Source organism: Jaculus jaculus, chromosome 14 (genome assembly GCF_020740685.1).
Source record: "Jaculus jaculus isolate mJacJac1 chromosome 14, mJacJac1.mat.Y.cur, whole genome shotgun sequence".
In the NCBI taxonomy this organism is placed as follows: domain Eukaryota; kingdom Metazoa; phylum Chordata; class Mammalia; order Rodentia; family Dipodidae; genus Jaculus; species Jaculus jaculus.
This window is the reverse complement of record NC_059115.1, coordinates 59,884,270-59,903,528: the sequence shown is the minus strand read 5'-3', so window position 1 is coordinate 59,903,528 and position 19,259 is coordinate 59,884,270.

Sequence of the window (19,259 nt, the reverse complement as noted above, 5' to 3'; positions counted from 1 at the left end):
TGGAGAAATATAATGGGAACTTTAAGTTGAAGGACACAATTATTTGATTCAAGGCTTGTGCTCAAATATTTTCTGATCAACGCAAGAGAGAAGTACTGAACGCAAACCGAGGGAATTGGGTCTATATGTAATAGTGGTACTGCAGGTACTTTGAAAAGAAAAGCTCTTATCTTTAATATACATTTTCTTTCACTTCCACATAAAATAACTATGACATCTGAGTCCCATTTCACCATGACCTGAATGGAGGAGGGGTGGAGTATCTAAAATAAGAGCAGCCACTTATGATAATTGCATGGCTGCTTGATGAGCACATTAGATTCATTATACTATTCCCTTTAATTCTATGAATATCTTAAAATTTTCACAACAAACTTTTAATAGATAAAATAAACAAGCCAAGGCCTATGAATTAATAGCTTGCTATGCCAAGCCTCATGACTTACAGATCACGATACGTCAGAAGTAAAAATGCATACAATCTCTTCATTGCTGTGCATACATGCACTGCACACAGGGTTATTACTGATTGAATTTAACCAATCCAATTTGCATTAGTAGTTGGACATTGCTGAGACATTTCAAAGGAATATCCATTTGGAGAGGAAAAGGAAGAGTTTTGCTAATGAGACTTTCAAGGTTGTTTCTGCTAAATTGCCCCGCTGCCCTCCTCATATGCCCCAAAAGCAAGAATGGCTCTCACTTTGGGTATGTCTTTTATTTACTTTTAAATTTTCAAATTAGTCATCCCCCTTAAATTTAATTAGCATGTATTATGAGCCTAATTTTCCAAATTTTCCTCATTCTTACCCAAATTTGCTTGACCTTCTAAAGTGAATTAGATCTACTTTAAATTTTGTCTTAATCATGTTCTCTTTTAAATTAAAATTTTATGACTCTGAAGAAGTTTCTTAATACTCTCTATCTCTCTCAACTTTGCATTATAGCTAAAATAAAGGTGTTATTCATTATAATAACCTTTAAAAACTATAGTAGCCAAAAGACTTAAAACAGTTTGTGGACTAAGATTTGACCAGTTTTAATCTCAAATCCAAAGCAAAGGACAACTGTAGGATGCTACTTGCCTTCTTTTAATATATATGTGTGTGTGAGTGCTAATCTTGCCTGTCAACTTAAGCAGATGGAGAAGTGCCTAGTACATTAGCAAAGCACAAGTCAGTGTATGTCTTCAAGGCTATGTCCAGGGAGGAGACCTGGCCTGAATGTGGGACACCATTCTGCAGCTTGTGAATAGTGTACTTACTTTCTCATTGCTGAGATAAAGCAGTGATGGGAGAGAGTGAATTCCAGGTCAGCCTGGGCTAGAGTGAGACCCTACCTTGAAAAAACAAAATAATGATAATAATAGTAATAGTAAATAATAATAATAATAATAATAATTAGGCCTAGTGGTTAAGTCACTTGCCTGCAAAGCCTAAGGACCCATGTTCAATCTCTTCAGATCTTATGTAAGCATAAAGGTGAGGCAAGTGCAAGGCCACACATGTGCACTAGGTGGTGCAAGCATTTGGAGTTCGATTTCAGTGGCTGGGGCCCTGGTAAGGCAATTCTCTCTCTCTCTCTTTCTCTCTCTCTCTTTCTAAATAAATAAATAATTTAAAAAATAACTAGTCGATTCATATACAGTGAAACGGAGTCATCAAGAAAGGAAGTTCCTGTTCTAGCAGTAGTTTTAATCATGGAAAGACCATCTACATAGAAATCTGCATAGAAGTACAAGTTGGTATAGAAACTGCAGAGAACTCCTTGGCAAAATCTATTAAAATTGGGGGAAAAAAAAATAACAAAACAAGCTGCCTTCCTTGTAACCAAGCCTTTTTACTCTTAAATACATACTCCAAAAATATGAGTATATTTAGTCACAAAATGCATACACTAAACTGTTGAAAGTAGCACTTTCATAATTGACACGAGCTGGAAAATAACTAAATGCCCATAAAGCAGTAAAATATATCAATAAATTATGGAATGTTCTCACAGGAACAAGAGCTGAGCCCTTTGGGTGTAAGTCATGAATTTCACTGTTATCAATTCCATGTTATCCCTTAAAAAGGCTCACCAACTGGCACAAATCTTCCTGACTGCCCTTAATTACAAAACGATACCGTGAATCAATGTTTCATGTTTTGCTGGGATCTGCACCACTGAGCTACTTTTCTTTGTCCAGTGGGACAGAAGTCTAATGCTAGGTCTATAGCAATGAACCTTACAGCATACTACATTTGCCCATTATAAGTGCATCTCATATTTCATCCTAAAACAAACACCACTGGAGCTCCTTTTAAGGTTAAAGCATCATTTCCAGGAAATCCTTCATAATTTACAAATTTATAAACCATGAATAATAACCCCTAAATACATTATAAACCTGGAAATCTTTATTTCCAAATGACCATGCAGGGGAAAAAGATCCCTGAAGCAATAAGATACGGGGGGGGGGGGGAGGGGGTTGTTGGTTTTTTGAAGGGTGGGAGTACAGAAAGTTCTAGACATCAGGGAAGCAGCCCTCACACCATGTACTGAAGAAAGTAACCTGATTCTCAGTCATAAGAACATAACACACATTCTTTGTGTCTGCAAGATGCAAGGGCTGCAGATGAAGTCACTGCTCTTGGATTTGGTTTAGTTGCATATAATCTTGCAGTTTTGTAAAATGTACTGTTTTCAAAGCTGAGCATGGTGGCGCATGCCTTTAATCCCAGCACTCAGAAAGCAGAGGTAGAAGGAGTGCTGTGAGTTCAAGGCCACCATTAAACTACAGAGTGAATTCCAGGTCAGCCTGAGCTAGAGTAAGACACTACCTCAAACAAACAAACAAAAAAAAAAAAAGCCAGCGTGGTGGCACACGCCTTTAATCCCAGCACTCAGGAGGCAGAGGTAGGAGGATCACCGTGAGTTCGAGGACACCCTGAGACTCCATAGTGAATTCCAGGTCAGCCTGGGCTAGAGTAAGACCCTACCTTGAAAAACCAGAAAAAAAAAAGTACAGTTTTCATAAAATAAATGTGAATAATACCTTCTATTCTCTTAACTGCAGTACTTAAATTGTAAAAAAAAAAAAAAAAAAAAAAAAAGTGTAAGTAGGCAGTTTCATCCTGGGATGAACATAAACATAAATAATGATAGCTGTTATATCACTAGGCAAAATAATTTTATGAGGTCATCATTATATGAGGTCTTTCATTAATCAAAATATCATTTATGGAGCATACCTAACTGATAAAACGACATAGTATAAGTATGTATGTAACCTATGCATATTACATGTATGTGTGTCACATCAGTCAGAAACATTCACTGCCAGACCACTTACAATCACACCAATCTTCTGAAAAGCAAACCTAACTAGTCCACTGGAAGATGAGGAGGTTTTAATCAACTATACTCCTACTGGGAAAACACAGAAAAATATTTGGTTACTTTTGGGTAATTATCGTAATCACTTATTTTGATGTTTGTGTCGAAATAAGCATAGTTTTAATATTTTTAGATAATTAAAGTAATTCAGATTAATTATTAAGCACACAGTATCAAAAAATCTTGAAAAGCATTTGTTGTCTTAAAAGGTCTAAGTTAATTCATTGAATTTTGCTTTCTCCTAAGACCTCACTAAAAACACAGCAAAGGGACAATGTTAAGGGTGATATAAAGAAGAAAGGATGGCAATAAAGACAGACTACCTAGGAGAAGAACGTACAGTTAACTGACTTAGTAGATAGATACAAGCTAAGCCCAAGCCAAGAGAGGAGAAAGCCGTGTAATAAATGTACTTACATCACAGAATCCTGCAAGTTCAGCAGGTGATACTGCTGGACAGCTCCGGGACCAGGGAAGAACTGGGGCTGTCATCCAAAGGACTACAGGAAAACTAGAAAGCAGATCTCTAACTACATCCTTTAATCCATGTTTCTGAGCAACCTCCCTTCTCGCCTGTCAGCAGGAGTTGGTGGATTTAATCTCTGGAGCTGTTTAGCTGGAAGGATATTGTGCCCCGTGGAGTGAATGCGTACCCATCTATAATTTCAAACTGGGTGTCTGCGTTTATTTCCCATTCTGGACGCACAACTGTAATTCATTTCCAGGATCCTCACCACAGAACGTCTATACTCCAGGCAGAATTTACAGGAAGATTCTCTTTTAGATAATCTAACTACCCTCAAAAGAAAATCCTGGAGATACCATCATCAGAGACAACCTTTGTAAAGCCGCCACCCAACCTATCCTAAAATGAGGCAGAACGACAACAGGCCACACAGGAGGGAAAGGGGAAGAGGAGTTAAGTTAACCATTGGCGGATCACCAGGGGTAACACACATCTCAAGGAAAGATTCAACCTGGAAGATAGATAGAAATCAAACAAACTTGAATGCAATTGTAGAACCTATTGACAAGAGAAGCCTTTTTTATTATTATCGATAGCATTCCCAAAACATGAAAACCAGGTAGAAAAATTTCTACTTTATTTCCTACAGACACTATAGGAAAGAGTAGCTAGGGCTTTAAAATGAAGTGCTCACTAAAATTAGGTCATGAAGAGGAAACTTTCCAGAACATAGGAAAGTGGACCAACAGATGGAAAATAGCCATGAGTGGAAATTAGGAGAAACAGTCCCTGAGGTGCCATACCCAAGTCATAAGGTTTTTGTTGTGGTGGTTGTGTTTTTTTTTTTGTTTTTTTTTTTTTTTTTTTCGAGGTACGGTCTCACTCTAGCTCAGGCTTACCTGGAATTCACTATGTAGTCTCAGGGTGGCCTTGAACTCATGGTGATCCTCCTTCCACTGCCTCTAGAGTGCTGGGATTAAAGGCATGCACCACCATGGCCTGCCTCAAGTAATAATTTTTGAGCACCAGGATTGCTGAGTGGTCTAAGGCGCCAGACCCAAGTAATAGATTTTTTTCAAAAAAACAGAGAACCAAAAAAAGTAAAGGGAAATAAATGACCAATAAAATCATTCCCTCTGAATTGTTGGATTGAAATAGTGTGCTTAGTACCCAACACAGTAGATCAAAAATTGCACACTTAGCCAAGTGTGCAGGCCTGTGGTCCCAGCTCTCCAGTAAGGTGAGACAGGAGAATTACAAGCTCAAGGACAGCCCAGGAGAGATAGCAGGACTATTTCAGGGTAAAATAGTAAGGGTTATAGAGATGGCTCAAGTGAAGTGCTTGCCAATGTTAACATGAGTAACTGAGCTTGGATTCCCAGCAACCATGTATGGGGTGGGCTTATGACTGTAATTCCAGCACTGGGAAGGCCAAAACAGGTGGATCCCAAGAGATTGCTGACTAGATAGTGTAGCCAAATCTGTCAACTCTAGATTTAGCATAAAGCCTGTCTCAAAAAGTGAGGTAGAGAGTGACTGAGGAATATACCTGATGTGTGAGGTTCTGGGGTCAATACTCAGCATGAAAGGAAGGAAGGAAGGAAGGAAGGAAGGAAGGAAGGAAGGAAGGAAGGAAGGGAGGGAGGGAGGGAGGGAGGGAGGGAGGGAGGGAGGGAGGGAGGGAGGGAAAAAGGAAAGAAAGGGGAGAGGGAGGGGGGAGGAAGGGGAGAAGGAGAGAAGGGAATGAGGAAAGGAAGAAAGAAAGGAAGGAAAGGGAGGGAAGGTGGAGAGGGAGGGAGGGAAGGAAGGAAGGAAGGAAGGAAGGAAGGAAGGAAGGAAGGAAGGAAGGAAGGAAGGAAGGAAGAAATGAAGGAGGAGGAGGGGAAGGAAGGAGGGGAGGGAAGGAGGGAAAGAAGGAAGATGGTGGAGGAGGATGAGGGAAGGGAGGGAGGGAAGGAAGGAGGAGGAGTGTGCAGGAAGGAAGAAAGGAGGAGGGAAGGGATGGAGGGAAGGGAGAAGGTAGAGGAGGGAAGAGAATGAGGAAAGGAAGGAAGGAGAAGGAGGGAAGGAAGGAAGGGGAGGAAGGGGGAGAGGGAGGGAAGGAAGGAAGAGGAGGAGGGAAGGAGGGAGGAAAGGAAAGAAGGAAGAAAGGAAGGAAGGAGGAGGAGGGAAGGGAAGGAGGGAAAGAAGGAAGAAGGCAGGGGAGAGTGAGGGAAGGGAGGGAGGGAGGGAGGGAGGGAAGGAAAGAAGGTAGAGGAGGAAAGGGAAGGAGGAAAGGAAGGAAGGAAGGAGGAAGAGGGGGAAGGAAGGAAAAAAGGAGGAGGAGGGAAGGGAAGGAAGGAAAGGAAGAAAGGAATGAATGAAGGAAAAAGAAAGAGGACTGGAGAGATTGCTCAGTGGTTAAGGTGCTTGGCTACAAAGCCAAAGGATCCTGGTTCAATTCTCCAGGACCCACATAAACCAGATGCACAAGAGGGCACATGCATCTAGAACTTTTTGCAGTGGCTAAGGCCCTAGTGCACCCATCCTCCCTCTCTCTCTCTCTCTCTCTTTCTCTCTTTCTGTCTCCCTTCCTCTTTTTCTCTTAAATAAACAACATATATTTTTTAAAAGAAAGAAAGAGGGAGGGAGAAAGGAGGGATGGAAGGGAAAGAAATAAACAAAGAGAGAAAGAAAATGCAGTGTTTCAGAGCATTGGAAAGAAAACTGTACATGTACTACCTACACAAGACCATCATAAGAGGAGGAAAATATCATGACATCAAAATAAAAGAGAGACTGAGATAGGGAGGGGATATGATGGAGAGTGGAGTTTCAAAGGGGAAAGTGGTGGGGGGGAGAGGAGGGTATTACCATGGGATATTTTTTATAATCATGGAAAATGTTAATAAAAATTGAGAAAAAAATAAAAATAAAGAAAATTGCACATGTGTTTGACAGACTAAGAATGTAAAACCGTGGCCCATAGAAATTATGAAACACCAGGTGACAGCCCCACATCCACCCAACCCTGCACCCAACCCAGGTGCATATGTAGGTCACCCACCTGGAGTCACAAGGATCAGGTCACTTGGCCACCAAATTGAGTCCACCACCTGGAGTAGTCTACTCAGGCCCTGTTACGGGGACAGCGCACTCTGTGTCCCCCAGAAAAGCTGTTATAACTGCATTCTTAGAAAGACCAAGGGATTATCTCCAGGTGGGCGAATCTCAGTGCAAAACAAGTAACATATGAATCCAAAGCAAGATATCCCCACCAAGAATGCCCAGTCCTACAGTTAAAAGTTTCAATCAGAACTACTTAGAGGAAACTCCAGAGAAAGAATTCCAAAACACAATTATGATAAATACATGCAGTAAAAGGGCAGGAAATGCAAGAGAACTAACTAAAAGAACTCAATACACACATGAATGAAGTCAAAGAGGACACAAATGGCTGAAAGAATCCCAAGAAAGCACTATCAACTAAAGGTAATGAGAATGTCAAACCATGGAATGAAAAATGAATTCATTGATGAGATAGACAAGCAGGAGAAAAACCCAGTGGAAATAATAAATAAATAAATAAATAAATAAATAAATAAATAAATAAATAAATAAATAAACAAACAAACAAACAAACAAATAGCTTGCAGGAAAACAATACCAAAGGAATATCATCAAGTGGAAGAGAGAATATCAGGACTTGAGGACGAGGCAGAGGATTTAGAACAAGAAGCAAAAGTCAATGACAGGTTTAATAAAATGTTTGAGCAGAACATGAGAATTTGGGCATACCTTAAAAAGATAAAATATCAAAGTCATGGGCATGCAAGAAGGAAAGGAACTACAGATCAATGACAGAAAATATTTTCAATAAAATTATGGAAGAAAACTTTTTGAACCTTATGAAAGGGAAGCCCACCCAGGTACAAGAGGCATACAGAGCACCAAAGTAACAGGACCAGAAAAACGCCCCCCATCACATTGTGTGTACACCACTGAAAACGGAAAAGAAAGAGTGCTAACAATTGTAAGTGATGAACAGCTCATCACTCATAAATACACACTCATCAGAACCACATCTAATTTTTGAATAAAAACTTGAAAAGTCTGAAGGGCTGGGAATGTAGCATTGCAAATATTGAAAGACAATTGTTGACAGCCCAAATTACTATACCTAGAAAAAATGATCTCTCCTAAAAGAAGGAGGGAAAACAAAGGTTTCCATGATAAAAGCCAGCTATGTAAATATATGAACGCTGAGCAAGCCCTATAGAAAATATTCAACAGAGTACATTGCACTAAAAAGAAAAATAAACCTATTCAAGGGGCTACATGAGGAGAAAAGACAATAATCAAAACTAGAACAGATGTGAAAGCAAATGGAAGATCAATAAAACACCAAACCCCAAGAACTTTTCAACTTTACAGGGATTAACTCGTATCTTTTAATTATAACTCTGAATATCAATAGACACAAATTTCCAAGAGAAAGGTCCAGGGTAAAGAACTAGATCGGTAACATGATCCATTCATTGTTTTCAAGAAACCCACCTTAATATCAAAGATAGATATCGCCTTAGGGTGAAAAGATAGAAAAAGTTATTCAAGCAAATAGAAACAGGAAATAAACAGATATGACTATATTCATATCTGACAAAATACATTAAACCAAAAGCAATCAAATGAGTAAAGAAGGCCACTTTATGCTCAAGAGAACAATTTATAAAAAGAATATTATAATCATACACACACATACACACACACCTATAGATATACGCCAATCACAGGTGCACTGAATTTTATAATGTGAAATCTACTAGACATGAAGTATGATATAAATCACTACACAATAATAGTGGGTGATTTTAATACCCCATTACTGTCAATATATCATCTAAACAGAAAGTAAATAAACAATAGGGCTAAATAACACCATAGATCAAATGGACTTAACAGAAATTTAAAGAACATTCTATCCTAACACTATGGAATAGATATTTTTCTCAGTAGTTCATGGAATCTTCTATAGAATATATTACATACAAGGACATAAAACAAATATAAACAAACTCAGGAAAATTGTCTTCCTTCCTTGCATTATATCCAACCACAATGCAATACAACTAGAAATCAACAATAAAAATAACAACAAAAATATCCAGAAAATACACGAAGTCCTGGGGATTGAACAACACACTACTGAACAATGAATGAACAGGTCACTGAAGAAATCAAGAAGGAAATAAGAAAACTTGCTAGCACTGATTAAGAATGAAAAAAAAACATAAAAAACCTATAGGCAGGCTGGAGAGATGGTTCAGCAGTTAAGGTGCTTTCCTGCAAAACCTAATGACCAGAGTTCAATTCCCCATACCCATGCAAAGCCAGATGCACAAGGTGGCACATGCATCTGGAGTTTGTTTGCAGTGTCTGAAGTCCCTAATGGGCCCATTCTCTCCCTCTCTCTCTGTCTGTCTGTCTGTGTGTACAAATAAATAGATAAACAAGATGTCTTTAAAAATCACAAAAAAACTTATGGGACACATTAAAGGCAGTCCCAAGTTTATTGCTGTAAATGCTTACATTACACAAATAGATCACAAATAAATAATGATCCATCTGAAAACTGTGGAAAAACAAGAATAAACCAAACCCCAAAGTACCAGATGGAAAGAAATAATCAAGATCAGGGAAGAAATCAAATGAAGTTGAAATAAAGAAAATAGTTTTAAAAACTGATGAAACAAGGAGCTGATTCTGTAAAAGATAAACAAAATTGATAAGCCCCTGGCCACATTAGGCAAAAGAAAGAGAGAAAAAGACCTTAATCAACAAGATTAGAGATTTGAGAAGGAGATGTTACAACAGAACCATTAAATTTGAAAGAATCATAAAAGGATATATTTCAAAACCCTATATTCCACTAAACTAGAAAATCTGGAAGAAATGGATGCATTTCTTGATACATATGACTCCCCAAGTTAAAGTTTAAAGATAGTCTCAGTAGAATGAATACAAGTAACGAGATTGAAGTAGTAATTAAGATTCGGCTCAACTGATTCAAGGGTGAATTCTACCAGACTTTTATAGAACTGAAACTACAGATTCTCCAGTTAGTTCAAAAAGCAGAAAAGGAAAAAAAGATCCCCAAGTCCTTCTATGAAGACATTGTTACAATAATCCAAAACCAGATAGAGACAAACATAGAAAATAAAATCATAGACTAATATCCCCGTTGATCTTGGACCCAAAAGTTCTCAATAAAATTCTTGTAAATCAAACTCGATGACACATCAAAAACATTCACCTTGATCAAGTAGGTTTCTTGCCAGGGTACAGGGATGTTTCATTATACAGAAATCAACAAACTTACTGCAAGACCCCCTTCATTATTAAAACTAGAGATTTCAGAGTATACAACAAAGCCAAAGCCATAGTAATTAAAGAAGAATGATATTATCACAAAAACAAGCACATAGGACATAGGACAATGGGATAGAAGATACCAATATAAGTTGTATTAACTACAGTCACCTAATCTTTGACAAATAGGCCAAAATGCACCTGGATAAAAGACAATGTTTTCAACAAATGGTGCTAGAGAAGCTGGAAAACTACATGTAAAAGAATGAATCAAAACCATTTTCTTTCTCTCACCCTGCACAGAAATCAACTTCTAATGGATCAAAGATCTCAATATAAGACCTGAAACCATGAGACGACTATGGACATAGACATAGGGAAAGATGTTCCGAATATGAAGCCAGGAGCCCAGGTAATAAGACCAATATCCAACCATTGGCATCTCATGAAACTAAAAAGCTACTGTACAGTTAAGCACAACATAATGGAGTCAATATACAACCTATATGATGGGGTAAAATCTTTGCCAGCTATACAATTGAAAGGGGTTTAATATCTATAGTACATGAACAACTCAAAAAGTTCTTTGCATACTCTAGCAAAAAGTATTAACAACCCAGTCCACAAAATAGGGCAGGTAACTGAACAGAGTTCTCAAATAAAGAAAGACCAATGACCAATAAACACGAAAGAAAGAAAGAAAGAAAGAAAGAAAGAAAGAAAGAAAGAAAGAAAGAAAGAAAGAAAGAAGGAAGGAAGGAAGGAAGGAAGGAAGGAAGGAAGAAAGAAAGAAAGAAAGAAAGAAAGAAAGAAAGAAAGAAAGAAAGAAAGAAAGAAAGAAAGAAAGAAAGAAAGAAAGAAAGGGAAAGAAAGAGTTTGACATCTTTAGCCACCAGGGTAATGCAATTTCAAACGACTTTGAGATACCCTCTCACACAGTTTATAATTGCTATCATCAAAACATCAAATGTTAACAAATGTTGATGCACATGTGGGGAACAATTGCTGGAGTATAAACTGGTATAGTCACTATGGAAATCATTATCAAGGTCTCCAAAATATAAAAATACAGCCGGGCGTGGTGGCACACGTCTTTAATCCCAGCACTCAGGAGGCAGAGGTAGGAGAATTGCTGTGAGTTCTGAGAATGCAGAATGAATTCCAGGTCAGCCTGAGCTAGAGTGAGACCCTACCTCAAAAAAAAAAAAAAAAAAATATATATATATATATATATATATATATATATATATATATATATATATCTCCCATTTGGTCCAGCAATACCACTCCTGGGCATATACCCTAAAGACTAGTCTTTACTGTAGAGACACTTGCTCAGCCGAGTTTGGCGCAGCTCTGTTCACAAACACTAGGAAAGCAAAACGGGACAGATACCCATCAACTGACGAATGGATAATGAAGATATAAAACACATACATAATGGAATTGTATGCAGCTATAAGGAAAATGAAATTCACAGAAACATGTATGGATCTGAAAGGAATTATACTAACTGACATAACCCAGACTCAGAAAAACAAACCCTTTGTGTTCTCTCTTATGTACAGATTTTTACTTGGAAAAGTTAGATTTGTTTGTATGTTATAGTAAGCATTAGCAGTACTGGTCAGGATGCTAGAGTGAGGCTTGCAGTGAGGAGAAATGGGGTGTGATTAAGGGAGAGAATAGTAGATAGGAAAGTGGAGGGACAGAATACAAAGAGGAAAAGGCCTAAGGGGGGAAGAGGGGAAGGGAAATGGAGGGAGAAAAACACACAAAACTAAAGACGGTATAAATAAATACTATAGAAACCTTCGTTAGCTAATAAGATATAACTGTCTTGGGCTGGAGAGATTGCTTAGTGGTTAAAGCACTTACTTGCCTGTGAAGCCCACAGACCCAAGTTCAATTCCCTAGTGCCCAAGTAAGACAGACACACAAGTGGGCACACGCATCTGGAATTCATTTGCAGTGGCTGGAAACCCTGGTGCACCCATTCTCTCTCTCTCTCTCTCTCTCTCTCTCTCTCTCTCTCTCTCTCTTCCCCAATAAATAAATACATAAAATATTTTTTTAAAAAAAAGATATAACTTAGCTGGGCGTGGTGAAGCACGCCTTTAATCCCAGCACTCAGGATGCAGAGGTAGGAGGATCGCTGTGAGTTCGAAGCCACCCTGAGACTCCATAGTGAATTCCAGGTCAGCTTGGGCTAGAGTGAGACCCTACCTTGAAAAACCAAAAAAAAAAAGATATAACTTTCTTAAAACAGAGAAGGGTCATATTTGGGGCAGAAGTATATGCCTGGGCTGAAAGAAAATCTACCCTAAAACCATAGACTGTTGCATGTAAATACCAGTGCCAGGGATGGGTCAACCCCCAGGCAGTGAGTTGTTTGGTCAGCTAAGCCTGTGAAGCCCAAAAACAATGAAGACCATTGCTAAAGAACTTGGTCATACAACAGAACTAGATGTTAATACCCTATGGCTGAAGATGTCACAGGCTATGGTTGCAGGACACTGAGAAGTCAAGCTGGAAGCCGTCTCCCTGGCAGCTAGCTGTCATGGTGCTGGAAAGTGCAATACAAGTTCCTGGGGGCTAAATGTCGTCAACACTCTCAAAGGACAATTGATACTGCAAGCTACAAAATCGACCAGCCAGGCAAGGTTGTACACACGTTAGTGCAATAGTGGCACGTAAGTTACAGGGGTAGATAACTGCTCTCTGACTTGGTATGTGGCCTGCTCATGGGAGGAATTCATTCCTGGTACTTAGAAATGAGTCAAAAGCCTATGGTTTGTATTAAAGTGGCTAAGCATAGTTATTTGAGAGACTTATTGATGTGAATGCCCAATCTTCTTAGCTAAAGAGCAGTGGAGGTTCTCTCTGGAGTCTATTGGTATCCTGTTCATGGGGATCTGACTTGGTTCCCAACACCAGGAATGGCTTTAAACTTTTGAATAACATCCTGAAATCAAAACAACAATGAAGAAATACCTCAGAATTCCAAAGAATAGTGGTTTCCAAAATAGAATTCTATAAACAACAGAAATGCCAATCAAGTACCACGTAAGTAAAGTAAAATAACGAAACTTCCACACTAGAAATGTCTTTTCAAAGATCTACACTCCTTTCACTTCTTCTCAAAAAGCTACTAGAGAACAGCAGATCATAACACAAGAACAGGTAACAAGAAACAAAACGACTATCAAAAAACAGAAGATGTAATCCAAAAAAGAAGAAAGGCAAAAGAAATCTTTGGCAAGATCTCACCCAGGGAGTCACCCAGGCACAAGAATCTATGTTGGAGAAGTGTCACTCAAGAGACACATGTTCGGGGAATGGAGAGATGGCTTAGCAGTTAAGGCACTTGCCTGCAAAGCCAAAGGACGGCCCAGGCTCGATTCCCCAGGACCCACGTGAGCCAGATGCACAAGGTGGCACATGCATCTGGAGTTCGTTTGCAGGGGTTGGAGGCCCTGGGCACCCATTCTCTCGTTCTCTCTCCCTCTCCCTGCCTCTTTCTCTCAAATAAATAAATACAAAATAATGATAATAGAGACACATGTTCAAGGGTCCTAAGCACACAGCCCCCACATGCCAGAGGACAGATGCCCAGATGCGGCTGACACAGACTCGGGTTTTCCTTATTAGACTAGATTATGTGCTTCTTCAGCTCCGGCTTGTCTTCGGTTTTCCACTCATCGCCACAGAACTGTTCTGTCTTTGGATGCACCCGAGTCCTACAAAGCCCCTCACTCACTCTCACTACAGTGCTGTTGAGTCGCCACACCAGTTCTGTTGGATTCCCTGATTAGCAGGTGAGCCTCCTTTTCTCTGGACCCTGGGCTCTGTCAGAATGTCATTGACAGGGCTGGAGAGATGGCTTAGCGGTTAAGCACTTGCCTGCGAAGCCTAAGGACCCTGGTTCGAGGCTCGGTTCCCCAGGTCCCACGTTAGCCAGATGCACAAGGGGGCGCACGCGTCTGGAGTTCGTTTGCAGTGGCTGGAGGCCCTGGTGCCCCCATTCTTTCTCTCTCTATCTGCATCTTTCTCTCTCTGTCTGTCACTCTCAAATAAATAAATAAAAATGAACCAAAAAAAAAAAAAGAATGTCACTGACAAATGGAGCTATGGAAACTCTAATCAGTGGGGAGGCCAGTAAGTCAGGCCACTCCCCTTATGTTCTCCTGGGATCCATCACCTACAGGGAATAGATTTGTGTTCACTGTGTCATTTTTCCAGATCAAGCGATATATATATATATATACATATATGTGCATATATATATGATATATGTGTATATATATATATATGATATATGATATATATATATGAGAAAATACACAAAAAGTACATCATATGGACAGAGAGATAACTCACTCAGTGCAGTCCTTGCCTTGTAAACATGAGGACCTGAGTTTGATCCCCAGAATCCATGTAAATGCTGGGCACAGTGACACACACCTGTAATCCCAGTCCCAGGGAGGTGGAAATGGGACGATCCCTGGGGCTTTCCGGCCAGCCAGTCTAGAGAGACCCTGTCTCATAGGAGGAGGAGGATGGTGTTCATCTGAGGTTGTCCTCTGGTCTCCACACACATGGACAACCCCCCCCCCCCACGCACACAAATATGAGCATGCATACCTGGATCACACACCACAAACACAGACACATGCAAATAATAAAAGAGAGAGAGAGATTTGGCATGCCGGGGCCTCCAGCCATCGCAATCAAAGTCAGCGTGCCACCTTGCGCACCTGTGCACCTTTGTGTGCTTGCAAAACCTTGTGTGTCTGGCTTACATGGGATCTGGAGAGTTGAGTGAACATGGGTCCTTAGGCTTCACAGGCAAGGGCCTTAACAGCTAAGCCATCTCTCTAGCCCTAAATCATCTTTTCAAAAAAGTATTTATTTTTGAGGACTCAGTAAGTCTGGGTGAGCCAAGGCAAGCATCATATTGTTCACTTGGCGTTACATGGGTACTGAAGAATTGAACCCAGGCTGGCGGACTTTGGAAGAAAGTGCCTTTAACCACTAAGCAAACTCCCCCACCCCAGACTATAAATCATTATAGACAGCAATAAAATGAGTTATGAAAAATATATAATGTTTATGTCAAAAAGAAGGGACTGAAGGAAAGCAGACCTCTATGGAGAGAAACATAATGGGGAGAGTTCAGAAAGTCCTGGAGAGCTGGTTAAACACACAATATTTGTAATTTAAATATGCATAGTGTATCTGTAATATGTGGATGCATCTGTATCTTTATATATGTAGATATATTTTATGCTTCTATGTATGTTAGATATTATAATACAAATTAAAATAAATGAAAATTATTTATAATCCAATCATAGATAAAATCCCTTATACTTCAAGTGCTCCTATCTTTGTTAGTGGACTTATATAAAACTTTCAACCTGTTCATTTCTATTTTGATCTTCTTTTTTTATTAAATGTATTGTGGAATCTTTCTAAAGTGAGCCTGTATCTTTTAGCACATCATAGACCTATCCCAAAATAGATTCAATTATTCTCTGCAGACAACATTCCATCTTTTAATTCTCCTCCTAAAATGGAAACAAGCATGATCTGCCCTCTCCCCTGGATCCGGAAATGCAGTAACAACCTGAAAGACATGAACAGGAAGAGCAGAGATTCACTATAAGGCAAGTTCTCAGAGATGGCTCTGTTCTACTCACGATGACTGTTGCTATGACTTTTTTATTGTGACTGTATATCCACACATCAGTATTCCACTAATTTTTTTATTAATTGTGTTGAAGTTTCACACTTCAATAATAGATGTAATAACTAAACTTCTTGGAAGAAAATAAAATCCTATTGTTATATTTACTTTATTTTTAACTAATAATTTGGGTAATTAAATATAAGAAATGTTAAAAAAAAAAAAGACATAAGATCTTCCTTACCACTGTCTCCACCATCCTTTCTTTATATTTTCATGACTACCCATCAACAAGATAATTAGTGGTATATGTCTTTCCAGACATTTCTCTGTGTGATCTCTTCTTTGAAAGGAGAGAAACTACTATGTGCAGTAAAGAGTATTCCACAGGACCTCTGTGGAGGCTTCTTAGCATCTGAGATAATAAGAAACCTGACGTCAGCTGACAAGTCTGCAGGTACTCTTCTTGTTCTTGGAAGTGCTTGTGATGTTTTCCAGTATCCTTTATATATCAATCCATCCCAGCCACTGGACAACAGTGCAGTTTTTCCTTAACAGATCCACAAGCCCAGTTCCTTTGACAAAGGCCATTTGAATCCATTCAGAAAATCATTTGCAAGCAACCCCCTTAAACCAACTCATACTTCAGAATCCTGGGAACCAAGTTTCTCTCAAGTCTATACAGCAGTGCAAACTACTACTGACTCGACTCTCATGCCTCTGCTGGCTTCACACCTGTCTCCTGAGAAACCCAGACACCTCTAACTAACCGACCCCTGGGGCTTAGCCCAAAGGCCAGCATTCACAGGGAGACATCAGTCCACACTTTGTGCCAAACCAGCATTGAAAGCGTAGTGAACACAGACTGAGGAAATACTTGGAGCCTGGAATCATGTCCTGAACCTCAAACCTCTTCTCACCTCATGCCTTCTCTTGCTCTCCGCACCCTTCCCTCACCCTCAGTATCCCTGTAGTTTAATACAAGAGATTAATAGCTTACAAGAAGTGAAGAATCTGGTGACACATGCCTTTAATCCCAGCACTCGGGAGGCAGAGGTAGGAGGATCGCCGTGAGTTCGAGGCCACCCCGAGACTACAGAGTTAATTCCAAGTCAGCCTGGACCAGAGTGAGACCCTACCTCGAAAAACCAAAAAGGAAGAAGAAGAAGAAGAAGAAGGAGAAGAAGAAGAAGAAGAAGAAGAAGAAGAAGAAGAAGAAGAAGAAGAAGAAGAAGAAGAAGAAGAAGCAGCAGCAGCAGCAGCAGCAGCAGCAGCGAAGAATCAAAACCAATTAGACCTACAAGTTTTGTCCCAAGATGAAAAGAGGTAAGCTGTGTCCAAGGTTTCCAAATCCCAATCAGGACCCCGTGGGTAGAAGCCAGAACAAAGCCAGGCATATCAGGAATCAATACAGCGCAAATGAAAAGAAGACGTTGCTGATCTGAGGACCAGCTTGAAGGCTATTTCCTACAGCCAAATTCACTGAACACTGGGAACCTCTGCAGAGAGAGCAGGAAGCACAAAACATCCTTATTCTGGAATTTGGTGAAAGAGAGCTAAAACCTCTGTGTGTGTGTGTGTGTGTGTGTGTGTGTGTGTGTGTGTGTGTGTGTTGTTTGTGTGCACACGTGCATGTGCATGTGTTCACGTGAGTGGTGTGCGGAGAGAAGTTGGCAAAGGGTACCTCCCTCCATCACTCTCCACCTTAGGTTCTGAGGCAGAAACTCCCTCTGCCTCCCTCCTATGGGCTGGGATTACAGTGGCATTTAGGTGTGTACTGGAGGTCCAAACTCCGCTCCTCACACCTGTGCAAGTTCCTCACCCACTGAGCCCTCGCCCGGGTCTCAAAGCTAAACTTTCTAACCAAAACTATAAAGTGGTTTACTTCCCAAAGCTAAAATCAATTCTTTTCAGCAGATGTATTTCAAACACAATTGGCAGCGCAGGAGCGCAAGTCACTCCTTATGCATTTGTCAGTGTTCACAGCATGTCGTTTGAGTCCCCACCACCACCACGCTCAGATTGTGTTTTCCTGGTGTCTTATCATGATTTCCGTGGCTATATTATTAATGATTTCTCTTGCTTCCTCAGATTTATTGAATGTCACCACTATAACATCCTCTGGTACCATGTGAAATATGAAGCTATAAATAAACAATCAAGAGGGGAAGGAATTTAAATTTCTTTCTTTTGGTGCAGTTCCTCTATTTTCAGAATATATTTTCACTGATGAGTAGGGCCCCGCTTTTGGCATCATGCTATGAAAGTGAGTACATTATACTGTGTATCTGGTTGTTGATATCCTTCAATTTTGTTTTTCAAATTGAAAAATTTTAAGTTTCCATCTCATTTATTCAGCAAATACTTTCAGAACAACTTATATGTAGAGAAAATATAAAACATTTTTCAAACTAAAGTTATCAGAAGTAATTCCAGGCTTCCAAAGGGATATGAAGCATCCTTCTCTCTTTGACAACTCTGAACTCTCTGAGAACAGAGAAAGTAAGTAAACACATTTCCAGTGCCAAGCATGGTGCTTGGCTCATAGTAAGAAGATAATGATTATGTGAGTCATTTCTTCTTTAAAAACTATTATTTTTAATTTTTTTTGTTTACTTTATTTGTTTGAGAGCGACAGACAGAGAGAGAAAGAGACAGAGAGAGAGAGAGGAGAGTGGGCGTGACAGGGTCTCCAGCCACTGCAAATGAACTCCAGATGTGTACGCCCCCTTGTGCATCTGGCTAACATGGGTCCTGGGGAATCGAGCCTTGAAACAGGGTCCTTAGGCTTCACAAGCAAGCACTTAACCACTAAGCCAACTCTCCAGCCCTAAAATCTATTTTTATTTATTTATTTGCAAGCATGGAGAGACAGAGACAGAGAGAGAGTGAGAGAGGGAGAGAGAGAGAGAGATAAAGGGCGCACCAGGGCTTCCTGCCACTGCAAACAAACTCCAGATGCATGCCCCACTCTGTGCATCTGGCTTTATGTAGCTACTGGGGAATCTAATGCAAGCAGTTTTAGGCTTTTCAAGCAAGTGCCTAAACCACTGAGCCATCTCTCCAGCCCTTGAGTCATTTACTTTACTTAGGCAGTTGTTTTTTGAAACTATTTTACTCAAAAATATAAAAATAAATATGTTGCACATTCTGCTTTCCCAGAAAGAAAGGGAAATCCTACCATTGTCATTTGGTATAATCTCAGTTAAAAAAAAAAAAATAGAGGCTTATTCCAAAATAGCATGTGGGTTAATTGCACTTTGAGTCAAGATATTAAAAAAAACAACATGACTTTTCCATATACATATTCAGTATGGTAATAGAGGTCAGACTGACCAGTAGCCACTGTGACTGGAAGCGGGCATAATAGCAACTGCT